Source organism: Dermacentor silvarum, chromosome 6 (genome assembly GCF_013339745.2).
Source record: "Dermacentor silvarum isolate Dsil-2018 chromosome 6, BIME_Dsil_1.4, whole genome shotgun sequence".
NCBI lineage: Eukaryota > Metazoa > Arthropoda > Arachnida > Ixodida > Ixodidae > Dermacentor > Dermacentor silvarum.
This window is the reverse complement of record NC_051159.1, coordinates 79,279,435-79,298,270: the sequence shown is the minus strand read 5'-3', so window position 1 is coordinate 79,298,270 and position 18,836 is coordinate 79,279,435. Positions and strand designations below refer to the sequence as shown.

The 18,836-nt window shown below is 54.3% G+C and overlaps 1 protein-coding gene across 2 annotated transcripts in view; it reads left to right on the top strand.

Annotated features, from left to right (window-relative positions):
• LOC119456744 (acetylcholinesterase) overlaps positions 1–18,836 on the top strand; it is a 266,636-nt gene that overhangs the window by 83,483 nt on the left and 164,317 nt on the right. For both annotated transcript variants that reach the window (XR_007467510.1, XR_007467511.1), the window contains exon 3: positions 11,600–11,668. The gene's annotated coding sequence lies outside the window, so the exon portion shown is untranslated. The remainder of the gene's footprint in view (positions 1–11,599; positions 11,669–18,836) is intronic.

Below are 18,836 nucleotides of genomic sequence, written 5' to 3'. Positions count from 1 at the left end.
CTGTAATGTAGAAATGAACAAATAGCGTAAAATCGTCGTTGTAGCCTAGTAGAAAGTCATCATTTCCGTCAATTCAAAATCAGGCGACCTGGCATACCACTGCTAAAGTTTTCTCAGGTGAAAATTCACTGTTCTTGTTGCTGGGCACACCTAACAGTTAACAAGATCTCCTACCGCAGGGCAAAAGCTTTTCCACCTACCTTTGGTGGAAGAGCTTTTGCCAACTGATACCGACAGCATTCGGAAGCGTGTACACATTATAATGTTTGATTTATGGTTTCTGCGCATGCACAAGTGTTTCTAACAATTTACTGCGTGTGTAACACAGAGATGTCTTTGAACACTGCACGAACTCCGACTCCGGAATCCTGGAAAATCTACAATGCGAAGTGCGGAAGCTCTTGAACTCACGGTTTCAAAAGATTCCCACTCGCAAGAAGCAATACGCGTCGCATAACACGAAAATTCCCAGCATGAAGCCTATCATGGGAACACATGATAAAACGTAGCCGGCCACAAACAACAGAAATCATGGGACGTAGAATGTTCAATACATTAACACGAAATAAGCATATAACGTATAGTGGTTATAGGCAAAAATACATCGCCAGAGATGCAAGTCTACTCCATCAGAAAGAGCTCTGAATTGTAGTCTGAGAGATGGGTGTCAAGCAACGTCATTCGATTACTTGTTTTGTGTCGACAATGTTGCATGCGTATTGAGATGCTCATTTATCTTAGTTACACGTGTGCCAAAGCAAGCTTGCTGTTTGAGAAACATGCTTTGCATAGCATCGAACAAACCATGTGAAGGCCACAGGCTGCCAAAACAGAATCTCCTGCAAAGTAGGACATCATTGCAGGAGCTTCCGCGTTCAGGAATGGGCAATTATTACCTGCAAGAAATGTGCATCCGCGCGTTCAGGAGAGGTAAGAACGAAAACAGCGCAACAAACGAGACAAGGATGCGAGACAAATACAGCTTCTTGCCCAGTGTTGTGCCGGGCGCTTAACACGCGAACGCGATCAAGCAGCAGAAGCGATCATCAAACAGCAATGACATTTGCGTTGTGAATGACCAATTCATTTTCACGGGTTGAAACAGCCGTAATCTGACTCTGCACGGCAAGACCTTTTGCTCACGTTTTGTGCGGAAGAGCGAAAGCTCTTGCTGCGCAGTGGAACGCTTCTCGAAAGCAGTTTATCACGTATAGCGCGGTGACCTTTCACGACGAGGTCATTTGAATGGGATGTCTCCAAAAACAGACGCAGGTCACGTGGTTTCACACGGGACCAAGCGAAAGAAGCGTCGAAAGAGAGGTCGACAGGTCCCTCTCCATCGTGTCTTTAAAAGAGAATACATAAAGAAGTGGCGTCCTTCCAAACGCGATTCCTTTCCATGGAATATAGTAGTTCGTTCTCCCGCCTTGAGCGAGGTGGTTACGATGTAGCGACGGAGTCCTCTCTCTTTGGCCCGAGCGACCGTTTCCTCCTCGAATCGACAAGAGATTGTCTGCAGTAGAATCACTTTGTGCCTGCACTCACCGGGGGCAGCCCTGAAGGCGGAGTTGGTCGACACGGCCAGCGCTGCTCCCGAGGGTCCCCCGAGTAGGGATGCCGGAGCGGTCTGCTGAAGCATCGGTGCCCCTGGGTCTGTCGGAAGCACGGGCTTCGCGTCCTCGTCGGTTGGTATGCGGCCCAGGGCCTCGTCCTGTGCCTGGGCGCGGCGCAGTGCCACTTGGGCCGCCATGACCTTTTGGCGCTCGACGGTCAGGCGACACTTGGGGCTCTCGCACTGGCGGAACTTGCAGAAGCGCTTGTGGCCCCGGATGGCGATGCTGAGCCCGTGGTTGCGGCACCGGGCGCACTTCGGACTTCGCGTGGCGGTCGTCGGCGTCCCGTTAGCCTGCGAGCCCTGGCGACGTCTGCCGCCACCGCCTCCTCCGCCCGATCCCAGGTCGCTCGACGACACCGGAGGGGACGGCTTCCGCTGTTGACGCATCGGTGCTACCGGTTCGGCCACCGCCGCTGTGGTCAGGGCCATGACGCCGGAGTGGTGTCGGGGCACGTGGTATCGCGCTAACAGTTCGTGGACGGGTAAGTGCTGCTGCTGCTGCTGCTGCTGGTGCGGCTGGTGGTTGTGAGCGTGGTGCCGGCCATTCATCGCCGCCGCCGCTGCCGCCGCGGTTGACATGGCCAACGGAGCAGCAGCCGCCGGCTGGAGGTGGTGGAATGAGTGCAGCGCCGTTTTCGCCGAGTCGGAACGTCACAACGGCTTTCGTTTTCGCTGCCTCAGGTCGGAAGGCCAGCAGGCCGCTCAAAGTCCACAAAAACGTGCGGCCACGTGCCTTCGTAAGGTCGTATCGTTCCTTGTTTTGAAACACGCACAGGTAGCTACGGAGGCAGGTAGGCGACGGCTCTCAAGTGGTCCCGAAAGCCACTTTCTGTTTTCGCTGTTTCGGGGGAGCCTGTCTTGGTCCCTCTTCAGTGCGAGCCAAAAGGCGCCTGGTCGCCACGAAACGCAAGCAGCGGCACGGGGAGTGGCGGCGGGGAAACGCGGGGGCTGCGCCTTCGCGCCGTCGACGGCGTTGCTCCAACGGGCTGCTCGCTCGGCGTGAGGTGCTTGCTGCGCTCGCGAGCGCTTTTCCAACGCCGCGCGCAGCGCGCGCCTGATCGTCACGTGGCCGCACGCCTTGCACGACGGTGGCGACAACTGGAGTCGGCCGCCCGAATTAGCGACGCGGTGCTCTCCCGCTTCTAGGCGCGCGGGGCTTTGCTGCTCGGGACTACTCGGGACAGGTACTGTAGCGGACGTGATCGGAATTTTGTGGCTTTCCCATCAAGCGCACCCCTATGTGCTTGAGATGTATCTGTTGACGCCAGTCATAAAAACATAGCTCGCGAGCACTCGTGAAGCGGAGCTACTTTCTGTCAGCAAGAATTTCCTTTATCAGCCGTAGGAGATAAAACTGGAAATTAACGTGAGTCGACTAGGATCAAGGTTCGTAGAGCCAGAAAAAAAATTTAAAAATAATAATAATAATACAGTCCATGGTTCTGGCTCATGTGCGATGCATATCACTTCGGCAAGCCTGCCCCTTCTCTGATCAAGATGGGTACGTAGGCGTAATGCTAAGTCATGACCACAAGCAAATATTATGGGAAGAATTACCAATTTATTGATACATCTGAACTGCAAGGCACTGATAAAAATTCACTAAAAGAGGAAAAAGCGTAATTAAATCATGTAAAGTCATTAATTAACGCGGTTTTACTTCCTGCTGCAAAAATCCAACAAGAGGGGTCCAATTTACGAAGCTTTTCATTCATAAGTGCTCTTCGTCGCTGGCCGGCCATGTTCGACAATACGTCGCATAACAAGTTGGCTGACGTCTACTCGTGCTAACAGTTATATACTCCGTTTCGTACATGCCATGCAATGCTGTGGAGGCTAGCAAGATTTCTGGCAGTATAGCTGCGTTCCCACCATGGCAATTACATGTAATTGCTCTTTATTTAGGCTCAGTAATAATCGATCAAAGCTTTATATACCTTAAATATGAACAAACTGTGTTGTACGGCTGTTAATGCATTCTTTTAGATAATTTCCCTTTTAGATAATTTTCCTATTCCGGTTTTCAATTTGCAGTCCGTCGCGGCGCTCCACGCGCACGCTCGTGCTCTGCTCTCGCAACATGTGCGACCAAGTCCGCGACCACGAAACTTGACGGCGAGGCGCGCGAAGTTACACATTTTAATTACCGAACTTCTTGCATGTAGCTTCCACGGCATTTCACGCGAAGTATGAAACAGAGTATAGCGTAATATCGTTTGGTTGATTGCACGGACATTCGAGGCGTACTTGCACCGTCGCCGTCGGCGTATTCGTGCTGTTCTGCTATCAACGGCGCACGCGCTGCCCATGCTCGTAGGATTAGAAGGCCTTCAGAGACGCGAAGTGCGTTTGGCGCCAGAAGCAACGAGGTTCTGTCGGAGCCAGTGCAGGGATCTAGCTGGGCTTCCACCACGGGCATGAGCGTTGAGGGCACACACATTAGCGTTCCCGCTGAACAGTTCTGCGCATACCACACCGCGGTTAACGTCATGATGCCAACTGGTTTCCTTCCGTCTCCACTCGTGCACCATTGAGACGCGACACCTGCAATGAATGACACGCTCCTCACCATGCCGGCGTTCTGGGAGGCCCTCAGCGCAACGCTGAACCTTTGTATCGCTTTCAATGCTTCGCCTTCCGATGAAACTGACATTTGTTTTGCGAATAGGCCCCAGGCGTCTTTGTTCGCGATTTTCCGAATCGCGACTTCCGTGCTAGCTTGAACAACGTGGTCAAAAAGAGGTTCCACAAGATTTTCCCCCTGTGTAGAGATTATTGTACGGTGCATATACGTCCGTGGTTCTCGCCCTCTTTCAAGTAAAGGGCTCGTTGTACGTATTTATCCACTGGAAATAGGAGCGGTCTTGTTCGTGGTCGGTGTGGTGGGGTGAGTGGTAGATAGAGTTAACGGTTAGGCCCGTTGAGCGTTCGTCGTTCTGTCATGAGGAAACACCAAACGAGAGGGAGAGAGCGAAAGAGAGTGATCGCGGAGAACCAATAGCGCCTCTGCCTCTCCACAATCATTCTCTCTCTCTCTCTCTCTCTCTCTCTCGTTTTGGTGCTTTCTCGTATCCTAAACGTATTTGACGGGTAAGATTACATTTTACCGTTTCCATTTACTGACCGACGACTACGGCTTGTGCCGTACGTATTGTTGCATTGACGTCACAAACTGATTGTAGTCAGCACGTGTTACTTCTTAACTCGTCATAACCATTTTGATGCGTTTAGCCTCAAAACGGTGCAACGAAGCAAAGATGGCGCCAGTTCGCGCTTAATATTTCTTGCATTATTTATCGTCTTCAGTAGGAAAGTTCAGTGCAGGAGTGCTACGGTGCGCTCCGAAGACGGACTAGGTTGGTTTTCAACAAACCATTGCACACGGGCTCTAGTGGTAGGTTCGACAGTTCATAACATGGGGCCTTAAGCAGCTAGGAAGCTTTAAGGTAGCACAACAAACCAGAGCTGCATCAATTAAAGTGGTTTATAACTCGGAGCTCAACACTGAACCCGAAATGAGATTTAGTTTGTTCAGGCCCCTCCGCATTGTTTCGTAAAATAGATTTAGAAAGCAAGCTCACTTCGTTGTCGGGGACAGTATTAACTGTTGGCATGTAATGTTTCCCTTATTTTTTCTTTTATTTTCCATGTTTTAGAGTTGCTTTTCGCCGGTTTGACATAAGCCGGCGAAAATGACATGATTTTAATTTCAGCGTTATCGGTTGTTTACTCGCTGGTTTAGCCTTACTGTTTGTACACTCAAAATTAAATGTTGGGGCAAGAGAGAGAGGGGGGCGTAGGGGTTAAAACAATGAGGAAGGTGTTTTAGCTAGAGTCGTGTTGTACGATATTCTCTACCTTTTGAGGACGGCGTGAGAAGGAATGTGCCTCTAAGTAGCTCAGCCCCACAACCGGAGAGCAACACGGGAAAGGCAACTTAAGAAGGAGGATGCATATAAAGAGTTGTTCATTCTGTAATCTCTGTTAAAGTATTACCGAAGTGACTGTATTAGGCTAGCCATGTCGTAGCTGTGCAGAACGTGAAGCCGCCAGCAACGCGCGTACTTATGACGTAGTGCCACGCCAGCCACCCGAGACATCGGAGAGATAAGGAACACGCTCTGCCGGTGCCGAAAACCGGTGACAAGTCGCTTGCACTTCCCACCTCCTTTGAGTGGCAGAGCCGCGTGAGGCCACCCATTCTAACTCGTGATAACGGCCAGCTCCACCTCACAGCGTGTCTGGCCAGTAATAATTGCTGTGGATCGCGAATTCGGCGCACGATTGGCCCGCAGCGTCGGCCGCTATCGCCGCGTGAGAGCACGTCATTCACTTATTTTGTCCCTGAAACCACGGAACGCCCCTGCTTCCGAGGCGACCGCACAGCCCAACATGCAGCATCTTTCTTAATCTCTGCGAGGGCGAGATAACGCACGGCGTGTATCACTGCAGATATCGGTGGCACCATGCACGTTTTCTATAGGAGGTGTCGTCACGAAGTGTCGGAGACAAAGCGCAGTATGATGAGATACTGTCGACGTATCAATGCCAACAATAAAGGAAAGCTCATATTCTCCAAACTTGCGTACATTTTGTACTTGTTTGCCCAACGCTGCAGCAACCGCATTTTCATCACTGCTGAAAAAGGATTAAATAATACTTGTTGACGATACAGGCTGCAGTTGCTGAGCTGATTCGCGTGGTATGTTGGATTGTCCCGGCAATGTGTGCCCCCACAACAGTATCATGCTATAATTAAAAACCTTACACCATAAAAGTTTTCGCGGTTGCGATTATCTACGTGAAAGCTTTTATCGTGTGAGGTTTTTAATTATAGCATGATACTCATTGTATCAACGTGTAGCTCGTTTATAATGTTTTTCTTTCTTTCTTTTTATGTTTTATTTTTTTTTTCTGGGAGAGAGACGATGGGAATTGGACTATGTCGAAGCTTGGGTTCGAAGCAACCGGACCTATCTTTTAGAACAACCGCCTCTTCATTGCCAGCACATCTTTTTTTTACTCCGTTCCATTCAGGTCGAATTCGGTGAAACGTAGACGAGTCGCCTTGTGTTCAGCAGCGGAGCGGCGTAGCCACTGAGCAGCGAGTGCACAGCAACGAAACACCACGAAGAGAATAAATATAGCGAGAGAAAAATACTGAAAGGATGAAAGCTTTAAACCTTATAGTCTATGCAAATGCCTGGTATGCTGTTCCTTATAATAGGGTGAAAGATGAAGTTAAAATAAATTACAAGAAAGAAAGAATACGGAAAAGGAGGATCGAGTAACGAAGTATTCGTGAGGGCCGTGACAATGAGCATTATCTATTACCACGTTGCTTCAGAGCCAACATATCTCTTTTCTAGGCACACGTGGCAAGCACAGGCATGCATACACGGTACATACCAAATGCCGGTAGCCCGTGCACACGTAGCATCAGCAACGGCAGTCTCCCGTTGAAGTTGTAAGCACGTGCCGATGTGTCGAGTGCTGCCATAACGAAACTAGTGAAAGCGAAACTTCATGAAACGGAAACTATACATGAAGGTGTTCTTGTTTTTCTGTGACTCGTTTCGAAGTAATGAAAGGTAAAAAAAAAAAAAAAGTCGCAGTTCCGTCCGAACGGCGAAGCCTCGATTGCGATAGCAAATTAGCAGACAGCTATACGAAGTAAGGATAGTAGTTTTATCGGCCGTACAAAGTTGCAAATATTCGCATACTAACTAAATAAACAATTAAAGGGAAACTGAGACATCCACCCAAATGTAGCAATTTGCTACAATGGCCGGGACCAGGACGAATTTTTCTTCAACTGCGAGGCTTTCTTTCGAGGAATCCGGTTGGGTTTCCATTGTAGCAAATTGCAACATTTGGGTGGATGTCTCAGTTTCCCTTTAATTACTTATCTCCACCTAGCGAATTTCCACTGAAATATTACGTCGCTAAATAAACAAGCACGGTGTCACGCGCACACAGGTAAACATGAACCCATCCCGCTCGATGACCGCGGAAACTCGTCAAAACGCTAGAGTGAGAAAGCGCGCCAGCGGCAGCTAGCAAAGTGACCTTCGCTCTGTCTCTCGCTTCAACACGAACTAAACGTTGAAAGCACAGCGCATACGGAGCTACCGGCACTCGGCGCATGCACTTTGTCCCCATCGTAGATCGCTTTGAAGATGGGCCCCCCCTCCCCCCGGGCGCACACTTCGGCCACATCGCAGATCGCTTTCAAGACACGGCGCCCGCGCGGCAGCCCGTGAGCAGCAGTCGCAGGAGAAGAACGCACCCCCCACCCAGCCGTCTCCGTCGCCTCCTCCCCGTGCCTAGCGCGCGAACGAAGACCGCGCGCTTCCGGCCGCCTTCCTCTCTGGCGTGCGCGAGATTAAGCTGCGGTTGCCGGCTCACCCTCGCACGCTTTCACACACACACACACACAGCGTACGGCGCGCGGCGACGATTTTATCGCAGTTGGACTATACGGAGCCTCACAGCGACGGCGACGGCAAAAATGCGCTTGGAGTGTCCATATAATTGCTATCGCAATAAAATTATCATCCACCAGACTGTAGCCCCAAGCTTCAAAGGAACATACAGAGGAAGCTTCATGCTACAGTAGGCTGGATGACAACTGTTCCATTTTGACGAACTATCCTCCAGCTTGAGGGTTCCGGAGACCTGACTTGCCAAGAAAACTGCAGCAGGGTAGGGAGTATGGGTATGCATTCTGACGACGTGTTGGCGCTGATGTTTTCCCCTTCCGGTGCGAGAATATAAAGCACAACTTCCTCAAATAGTTGTTTGCTTAATCATTGCAGAAAGCCGCTTGCCGCCCTTTTGTTTCAACATAGCCATACGTCCTTGCCGGTAAAAACAATCCTAAGTGCATGAACGTCACGTCATTAAACGAACGAGCGAGGAAATAAATAGACGCCCAGGAAAGCATAGATGGAGTTTGCCCGCGGAGAATATGACGCTGGGGTAGCCCTCACGCTTGCCGTCACCGGCAAGTGGAAGGGCTTCGTTAAGTAGGTCACCACCTGCCACAGCTGTACCCCCCTGGCACAAGACACCGATGTGTACCACCTGTTGTGGACTTGCCCAAGCACATGACATATTCGGGAGCCCTTGCTCAGACGGTATGGCCTCCAGGGTGACCGGCATGCTGACTTGAGCAAGTGGATTCACAATGGCTTTAATTACAGACACGGACTGGACGTCTTGCAGATGCAGGGTCGCATTCATATTCATGAACTTTTCTTTATTTACTACGCCGGAAGGCAACCCTCCTCGAAAAAAAAGAAGAAAAAAAGAAGAAAAAGAAAGAAGAAGAAAATGTAGTGAACGAAAGAGTGGATGGACATGCTGTTTCGCTGAGCTAAGTGGAGGGCTGCCTCTTTTCGGTCTTGCTAAACGCTCAAGACTCTCCAGATGTCAAGTGTATAGTATAAAGCGATGCTTCCACACAAAGAATACGTGGTTTTATAACTGGACAACCGTGCTGCGCTAATATGAAAACGCGGATATAAACCGGCATGAAGTTACGACAAAGGACAGTAATTCGATCTACCTAGTCGACGTGAACCCAACTCGTCTCGTGCACTTCGTCGTCCAGCAGGCACCGCGATTCATGAGAACTAATCGTGTCTGGTGATCTTTTCGATCGGCTGATCAACAAAGAAAATTTTTCTTCCAGGCGCCATGAGGTCCTTTGCTCACAGCGTGCGGGCGGCGCCGCAACAGCGCTCGAAAATAACTTGCTCGAGGCGTAAGGGTCGGGAATAGTCGCGTTAGTCGAATGTCAGACCGGAAGGCTTTGACTTTGTAGCTATTCTTAGTTTACGTCGCGGAAGCTTGACTGGCACTCAAACGAAGTCCTCCGTCCAAATGCAAACCACGCGTGATTTCTTGTTTTCGTTTCCTGCTTACAGTGTTTGCCTCCTTGTTGATCTGGAACCAGATTGAGCTTGTCCTTAGCTTTCATTTGTGGCTCCTGATTTGATGTGTTTGTTCCAATTTTTTTCCTCTTCTTCGTTATTGGCTAGCGCAGACGGTTTCCGTCGAGTCGCTCATCTGTCTGCTGCTGACACTTTAGCTTTCGAGAAAGGCGCGCCTGTTGAAAAAAGCGGGTGCGTCGTCTGCGCACGAAAAAGCGGGAACAGAGTAATAAAAGACGAGTGACTTTGTTACTTAAACTAACTTAAAGAGCTCTGCGTGCATGCAAACGTGGCGGAAAGGTCCACAACATGATCTCTCCCGTGTTTTCGTTTTGTTTCTGGCGCTGCCGTCTCAGTTAAGTATAGCACGCTACTATCCTAACATTCCCTCAGCTTTTCTCTCGGTTTAGATTGTATTGCACACTCTTGAAGTTTAGTCTACTTTGTGGACCCATACTGAAGCGTTGTTTCACCCCTACACCGCCATTGTTGCATCGAATATGAATGTAAGGACTACACGTCAGTCAATGTGTCATGGCAGGTAGCGGTAGAGCACTGCACGGGCCGATTTTTACGTTAGGCTGCCCGCCCGAGCCCGACCAAAAGTTTTATGGCGAGACCCGAGTCCGGCCTGGGCCCGGAAATAATCTACGTTACCCGCCCGGCCCGGCCCGCCACCCCTTTACCTTAGGCCCGAGCCCGGCCCGAGCCCGGCTCAAAACCGGCCCGAACCCGGCCCGAGGCCGAAAAAGATCACCGAGTGGCATTAAAAAAATAAAACAAAGTAGAGAATGAACTGAATTAATTCTTATGGCACAAATACATGTCATATGCAATTATGAACACCATTTCAGCGGTCTGAACGCAAATACCAGCGCGCGAAGTAGTACGAATGACCCTGCCGAGCAGTATCGCTAGCAGTTTCCAAAGGCGCTACCTTGATGCGACCCAATTCACTTCTATCGCAGCGCCGCCACAGTATTTTTCCACGTCGGGTGCCTCACTGCAAAGCATGCGCCGCCCCAGCCGCTCGTCCCACTCAACTGTATTCTAGTACACTCTATAGCCGAAGCGCAGCCATGACCGGTCGTGGGCGCAGCGCATGGATGGAGTAAATGGAGAAAGAAAGCTTCTCGTTCCTCCGTGGTGCAGCGTAATGCGCTGCTGCTAGATGACCGGTTGAGAACATGCGGGCAATCATGGATGGACGCAGTGCCATATTTCAGACGCGTGACAAATTATCTTATCTTACCAGTCATCGTTTTACCAATTCGCCTTTGAAGAATCAGCAAGTCGCGAACGTGCTTGCACCGCGCTGAAAGCATTAATTACAATGACATCCTTTGATTTGAGGCGACTTCGGTCTTTCTGGACTTCACATTCTTTTCAAACAGCGCAAAATACGACGGAAGGAGAAAAGCGAAGTACACAGGAGTAGCACTGCTAGCTTCCAGCAGCGCCGGGGCAACAGATTTTGCAAAGTCGACAAGCGCGAGGATAACTCACTGCACGTTACATGCACACTACCAGAAAGTCCGAGCCCGGCCAGGGCTCGCGTCAAAATACCCGAGCCTGGCCCGGGCCCGGGTCAAAAAGCAAATGGCGTGCCCGAGCCCGGCCCGAGCCTGTGAAAAAACTGCCCTACCCGGCCCGGCCTTTCGGGTAAGCCCGAGCCCATGCAGTGCTCTAGGTAGCAGCTCTATTTTTTTACTCCTTGGTATTCCTAAATGTTGAACAAGATCTCAATACAGAAGCGTTTGTGCAGTATTGCCCCGTATAAGAATGCGGTCGACGCACCGCCGGCAATCTAGCCAGCTACATCGCGCTTCTGAGCCATCACGGCAGGTTTGGAGCCAACAAGAAACAGCAAACAGGTTTGAAGTTGAAACGCGGGTGGGAATTTGGCTGTCGTGTGTAGGTAGCTCAGCGCAGCCCCTTTGCTTGCGGCATACAGCCTAACATGTATTAATTCTTATAGACCTATGTTGCACGACGGCGTTTCTATAGTGACTTCGACACATTTGCTAATTCATTTTTCTTATTGCAGCTTTCTGATCGCTTGGAGGTGAGATGGCCGCGAGCTGCGCTTCCAAGGTCCCGTGGCTGCACGTGTCAGGTACCGAGTTATTTCTCTTTTTTTTTTCAGCGAAGCTGCTTGTGAGTAACGATGTGGGTTTCGATGCTGTGATGGCTGGAGTGTGAAGAGGAAAAGAGAGAACACGTGAAGAGTTGGTGTTGCAGACAGGAGGAGCACTGTGGAGAGGTGTCGTCGTGAACGCGTCATACGGAGGGTCTTCAGGATTTTTAGAGGGCAGGAATAGGATCGAGAGAATAGTGAGCACCTTTTATGCTTCCCATCGAGAATATCCTAAGAAAAAACAAAAAGTTGTCGCAGTTTCACCTGAAAGGTGAAGCATCAATTGCGATAGCAAATTTGTAGAGAGATATAAGGAGTAATGATATTAGCTTTATCAGCTGTATAAACTTGGACATGCAGCAGCACCGGCAACGCGCCGAACTGTTGTCGACGCCGTCGGCATTTTGCCCGCGTTCGCTCAAAATGCGTGCGGCGTTGGTGACTGTTGCCGGAGCCTCTGATATAAATAGGCACTTGGTGCCGCAGCTAAACGTCGCCTCCCTTCCCTCCCCCTTCCCCCCCTCCCCCACGGCCTCTCGCGCATCGGAAGAAGGCGCGTTTGCTCTACATATATGGTGATTGTAAAGGAGGAAAGAGACGCCTACTTCTGCAGCCCTTAAGGAAGCACGGCGCAGAACGCGCGTTTTTTCTCCGCCGTGCGTTCACTCCCCGTGAAAGAGCGCGTCCCTCGCGCCCTTTCACTCGCACATACAGCGTTCGGCGGCGCGCGGCCACGATTTCATCTCCATTGACGTCATACGGAACCTCACGGCGACGGCGACGCCGACGGCAGAAATCTGCTTTTGAGTGTCCATATAATTGCTATCGCAATAAAAAATGTCACAGTTTCGCCCTAAGGGCGAAGCAATGAATGCGATAGCAACACAGCAATGTCATACGAAGTAAGGTGAGCGGCTTTGGTAGCAACAACACGCAGAACTGTTGTCGACGCCATCGGCGTTTTGCCCGCATTAGCTCAAAATGCGTGCGGCGTTGGTGACTGTTGCCGGAGCCTCTGATATAAATAGGCACTTGGTGCCCCAGCTAAACGTCGCCTCCCTTCCCTCCCCCTCCCCCACGGCCTCTCGCGCGTCTGAAGAAGGCGCGTTTGCTCTACATATATGGTGATTGTAAAGGAGAAAAGAGACGCCTACTTCTGCAGCCCTTAAGCGAGCACGGATGATGATGATGATGATAAGTGGTTCTTGAGGGAAAGGGAAAGGTTGGCGCTATCTTCTGCAGCCCTTGAGGGAGCACGGCTCAGCGCCAACGGGGAGGGGTAAGTGGGAGCGAAAGAAGGGATAGAGTGGAGTCGCCATGGCTGGGCGAAGCAAAACCGGCAGGCATAGGCGGCACGTATCAGGCCGAGATGGAAGGCCTTGGTGTGCTGCAGAGTCTGCAGGGGTGTTGTGCCAGGCCGGTCAGGCCCGGGGTGGGGTGGGAGGCCGTGAGGCCTTCCCGCTTGTAGAAATGTCCTTAGAGGCGTGCGGAGAGCCCTGACGAGTCAAGGAACTCCACGACGCCTCGAAGTGCAGAAAGGTGGTGTCGGCCGGGGAAGAGGAGATCTTCCTCCTTGCCAGAGGGGAGGCCCAGGCGGCGGAACTCCTGCAGGAGTGGGCCCCGCTGCTGGAGGTACGCCGGGCAGGCCAGCAGGAGATGTTCGATCGTCTCCGGCTCCCCGCAGGAGCTGCAGGCCGGGGACGTCGCTCGTCCCAGTCGGTAGCTGCGTGCTGCCGTCCAGCTGCAGCCGATGCGGAGCCGGAGAAGGAGCGAGGTCTCCCTGCGAGCCAGGCCTCGCTGGGGGAGTGGTCGTGGGGGGCATCCCAGTGCCACCCGTTTGTCTGGGTGGTGGGTCGCCAGGTGTCGCCGCAGCCTCAGTCCTGTGAAGTCGCCCTCCGTCACGGCCCGACTGAGGGGCACAGTGGTGTGGTGGGCGTCCTTCGCCAGGGTGTCGGCTGCCTCGTTGCCCGGGATCCCTACGTGGGCGGGGATCCAGTGCAGGGACACCGGGTGGCCTGCGTCCTGCAGCGCTGTCAGCCGGGTAGACAGCAGTGCGACTCCAAGGCTGGCGCTTTCTGGCCTCTGCAGGCCGAGGAGGGCTGCCTTGGAGTCGCAGAGGATGGCCGCTGGTACCCCAGGAAGCTCCTCGGAGAGTAGGTCGACGGCCAGGTGGAGGCCTGCCACCTCCGCTGCAGTCGAGCTGGCGTGTCTGGGCAGTCGACACTGCCTGCTCTTCTGCAGGGCTGGTGCCGTGCAGGCCGCCGTGGCAGAGCCGGTGTCCGGTACCACCGAACCGTCGACGTACACCAGGAGGTGGTCTCCGAGGGTCTCGTCCAGGAGGCAGGCGGCCGTCTGCTGCAGGGCGCAAGCGGGCGAGCGCCTCTTCGAAATCCCGGGCAGCTCCGTGGCGATGGGGACAGGAGGCCTCTGCGGTGGGGGCAGCTGTACCGCATTCGGCGGTGGGTTGCCAACCACCTCCTCGTAGAGGCGGCACAGCTGACCCATCCTTGAGGAAGGCCGGGACTGGAGGCGACGCAGCAGGCCTCTGCCATCAGGAGCATGGTGGAGGCGGTCGACGTGCCTCAGCCCCTGCTGCAGGAAGAGGAGCGACAGGGGCCATGCTCCAGCCTCCGCAAGGGTAGCGGCAATCTGGGAGCTCCGGGGGACGCCCAGGCAGAGTCGGATGGCCGCCCGGTGCTGCAGCTCCAACTTTTCGAGGCGGCGTGGCGGCAGCGCCACCAGCGGGAGGGCGTACCGCAGGCGTGATGTGGCCGCCGCCTCGTAGAGCCGCAGGGCCCACTTCACCGAGCCGCCCTCTCCATGGGCAAGGAGCTGCGACACGGCCTTGCGGACCCTGATGGTCTGGGTCTGCATGGCCCCGACTGCCGGTAGCCAGGTTAGCCGGTGGTCGATGCGCAGCCCAAGGTACGACACAGTCGTACTCCATGGGATGCGCACGCCTTCCAGCTGCAGCCGGGGAGCTGAGCGCCGTGCCGCTGCTCTCGGGTGGACGAGGAGGGCCACCGTCTTCCCCGTCGAAACCGAGAGTCCGATGCTTCCCAGGTAGGCGGCCGTGGTGTCCAGGGCTCTCTGGAGGGCCAGGCACACGTGGCGGCTTGACTGCGGCGGTCCCCGCACCCACAGGGCGATGTCATCCGCGTAGATAGAGCACTCCACCTTGTAGCGAGGGTCGGTCGGCAGTGCAGCAGGCAACCGGGCCAGGGCGAGGTTGAAGAGAAACGGGCTCACCACTGACCCTTGTGGTACGCCTGCTGCGACCGGACGGGGAGTGCTCCTTGCATGGCCCACGCGGACCCTGAGGGTGCGGTCGTTCAGGAACGATGACAGGAACCGCCGCAGGTTGCCGCCAATGCCCAGGAGGTCCAGAGCCTGCTGGACGACCGCATGTGGGAGGCCATCGAACGCCCCCTTGACGTCGATGAGGAGGAGCATGGCGAGGTCTCCGCTGGCCCTGGCGTCCTCCAGGGTGGAGACGACGTCTGCGATGGAGTCCGCAATGCACCTTCGGCGCCGGAAGCCTGTCTGCTGGTCCGCGAGGAACCCGCAGGCGCGGGCCACCCATTCGAGCCGTGCCAGAGCAATGGCCTCCATCACCTTGCAGGCAGCGGAGGTGAGAGAGACCGGTCGGTATGAGGACAGCTCGTTAGCCGGCTTATTGCTCTTCAGAATGGGGGCCACGATGGCTGTGCGCCAGGCCTCCGGCACCTGTCCTGACCACCAGATGTTGTTGTAGCAGTCTAGCAGGCGTCGTTGCTCACTGGTGGCCAGGTTGCGGAGCATCTGGAGTGTCACTCCGTCTGCTCCCGGTGCACTGCGACGCTTGCCCCTCCTCAGGGCCGTCTGCAGCTCGTGGAGAGTCAGTGGGTCCTGGCAGATGGCCGCGATCTGGCTGGTCGCCCACTCCGGATGCAGCTCCAGCAGGCAGGTAGGCGGGTTGGCAGGGGGAAGTCCGACCGGCAGGATGGCCGCAGCAAGGGCAGCCGGGGGGGGGCGAAGTGGTCCGCTAGCAACTCCGCCAGGGCCGCCTCGCTGATGCCCAGCGAGATAGCCACCGCGAGGACGGGGTGGCGGTTGACCTTCCTGCCGGTCAGGGACTTTAGGAGGCGCCAGGCCAGGGGGCCCTTGGAGCGGTTCTCGATGGTGGCGCAGAGGCTCCCCCAGCTCTGGCTCCTTCTGCGCCTGGCCTGTCGTCTGCAGCGGGCATCCGCTCTCCTGTATTCGGTCCAGTGCTCTGCACTGCCCGTCCGGATTGCTCGGCGCTCCACGCGTCGCCTGGACGCACGGAGGTTGAGCAGGAGCAGATCCGGGGCAGGAGTATCGGGCAGAGCAGAGCACTGGACTGTGGCTGCCTGGGCGCACTCCTTGATGGCACTCAGGAGGTCACAGCCATCTTCCAACTCACTGCAGCGCTTCCTGAACAGGGACCAAGCTGTGACGTGGTATGTTCGTGACCTCGGCCTTCTCCCACACCCGGGGGTGATCAAGATGGGGAAGTGATCAGATCCCCAAGTGTCGGGAGTTGTAGCCCAGTCATAGGAGCGCTGCTCGGTGGTAAGGGAGAGGTCGATGGCTGTGCTCACCCCACGGCGGACGTACGTGGGTCCTCCTTTGTTGAGTACCACCAGGCCTGCTCGGCTGATGGCGTTGCAGAGGTCCCTGCCTCGGCGGGTGCACCTGCGGCTGCCCCAGTCGGTGTGGTGGGCGTTGAAGTCACCGCACAGGACTGCATGTCCGCCGAGGCGTGCTGCAAGCCGCACCAGGCTGGAGGGGTCCCACTGTTGTCCAGGACGAACGTAGACGCTCGCCACGGTCGTGTCCTGTCTGTCAAGGCGTACCGTGACAGCACAGCACTCCATGGCGCCGCCCACGACGTCCGAGACTGGGGTCACCGAGTGGGCCAGGCTGCTGCGGACGTAGATGGCAGTCCTCGGCTTCCCCTTCTTGTGGGCACCCTCCAGGCAGGGAGCGTCCGTGCAGCTCTGCGTCGAGCAGGTGGTGGCGCCAGAGTAGCCCGTGTATCCCGGCAGCCGCAGGTCCTCGGCCACAGTGTACACCTCCTGCAGTGCGAGGACGTCGAAATCACACCGCAGGAGGTGCGCGCACAGCTCTGCATGCCGCCGCCGCAGTGAGTTGGTGTTCCATTGGAGAACACTCGGGCGGCGACGGCATTTCCCAGCTGTGGCTGGTGAGGGATCAGCCATGCTGGTTGACTGTGGTCGGGACTGCCACTGCCTGCAGGCAGATGGCTCGGAGGGGGCTCTCGGCAGGCAGCATCTCCCCGATGGCCTTCAGGGCGAGCTGCAGGCTGGCAATGATCTGGTCCCGAGGGTCCGGGCCAGGCATTGCCAGTGATGCTGGGGCTGTGGTGGGCTCGCTCCCAGGGGTGGCAGGCGGCTGGCGTCGCTGCTTCCGTGGGGCCGGTGTGGGGGGCCGTCCGGGGGGGGGGGGCTGCCTTCTGCTGGGGCGCCTGTGGGAGGCCGGCCAGTGCCTGTGCATAAGACAGGCCCTGCACAGGCGTTGAGGTGGCCTTGGCCTGCAGGTTCTCCTCCCGGACACCAGCGCGGACTGCCCGGCGGGAGAGGGGAGCAGGGGCAGTTGCCAAGATGGTGGCCACCCTGCGCAGAACGCGCGTTTGTTCTCCGCCGCGCGTTCACTCCCCGTGAAAGACGCGCCCCTCGCGCTCTTTCACTCGCACATACAGCGTTCGGCGCGCGGCGACGATTAAGGTCTTTCATCTCGGCCTGATACGTGCCGCCTATGCCTGCCGGTTTTGCTTCGCCCAGCCATGGCGACTCCACTCTATCCCTTCTTTCGCTCCCACTTACCCCTCCCCGTTGGCGCTGAGCCGTGCTCCCTCAAGGGCTGCAGAAGATAGCGCCAACCTTTCCCTTTCCCTCAAGAACCACTTATGATGCGACGATTTCATCTCCAAATGACGTCATACGGAACCTCACGGCGACGGCGACGCCGACGGCAGAAATCTGCTTTTGAGTGTCCATATAATTGCTATCGCAATAAAATATATTTGCATTCGTTGGTGTAGTTGACACTTATGATTCTCGGTTAACAATTGAACTGCTGGGCCTGATATAACTTTGCCCATCAGATCCTTGACACTCGTCGCGATCTAGCTTGTCCATTGTCCTCCTCGTCCGATGCCTGTACTTATATACTCGTATACGAAAATACAAGTAATACTCTCGCTATAAAAATTCGCTGATATGGAACCGTGGATTTAACGAATCGCCTTCCAACCGTGATGAAAAAGAAACACTTGCACACGATTGCGTGAAATTTTGCGATAACCGCTCAATAATTAAAATCAATAATTAGCACGCGTGTGCATCAAGCATTTGCATACGACTTGAAAGTGTGATACTGCCCGGAACTGGCGTGGAGTTTTGCTTCTTTCTTCACGCACGCGTTGAAAAAATTTCGATAGGTAAACTCCGTTCACGGAGCAACTGTTGCTCACACTGCCTGAGTAGTGCTTTAGCATGTGCTGTTTTGCCAGGGACAACGCCAGTGTGATTTAAGTGGCTGAGGCTAATTCACGCTTGAGCCGCACGCCACACCGCCCGCTTGCCGCACGCTTGCAGCCGTGCTAAAAACTGCATATTTCGCACACTGGGGCACAAATTTTGGTTTACACTGCATGTGCGAACACAGTGTAAACCGAAATGTGTGCACAAGTGCGCGACATGTGCAGTTTTTCGCACAACCGCACCCGTGCGGCAGGTGGGTGGAGCGGCGTGCGGCTCGAGCCTAAATCTGCCTTTATAGGGCGTCGAATATGGACCCCACTAACCGAGGCTCGTATTAGCACCTGAGCCTAAAGATCAATATCTCACGTTTAATTCCTGAACAGTTTCGCACAGTTTTGAGATAGTCCAACGTTCGACAAAAATTCGTCAGGCGAGAGTGGTGGAATAAAAGGCCTTGTTGTATTTTTTTTCCTGTTTCTTTTTTCTTTTCTTTCTGAGCAGCTTCGACGCAGAGACAGTTACGACATGGCGGCATTTGGAATACCATGATTCTATAAAATGAGTTTCGCCGAAATATCAGATGCGTTCCCTGCGGTCTGCGAAGGTGCCCTGCGCGCTTCTGACTTAGAAGCACAATCGAC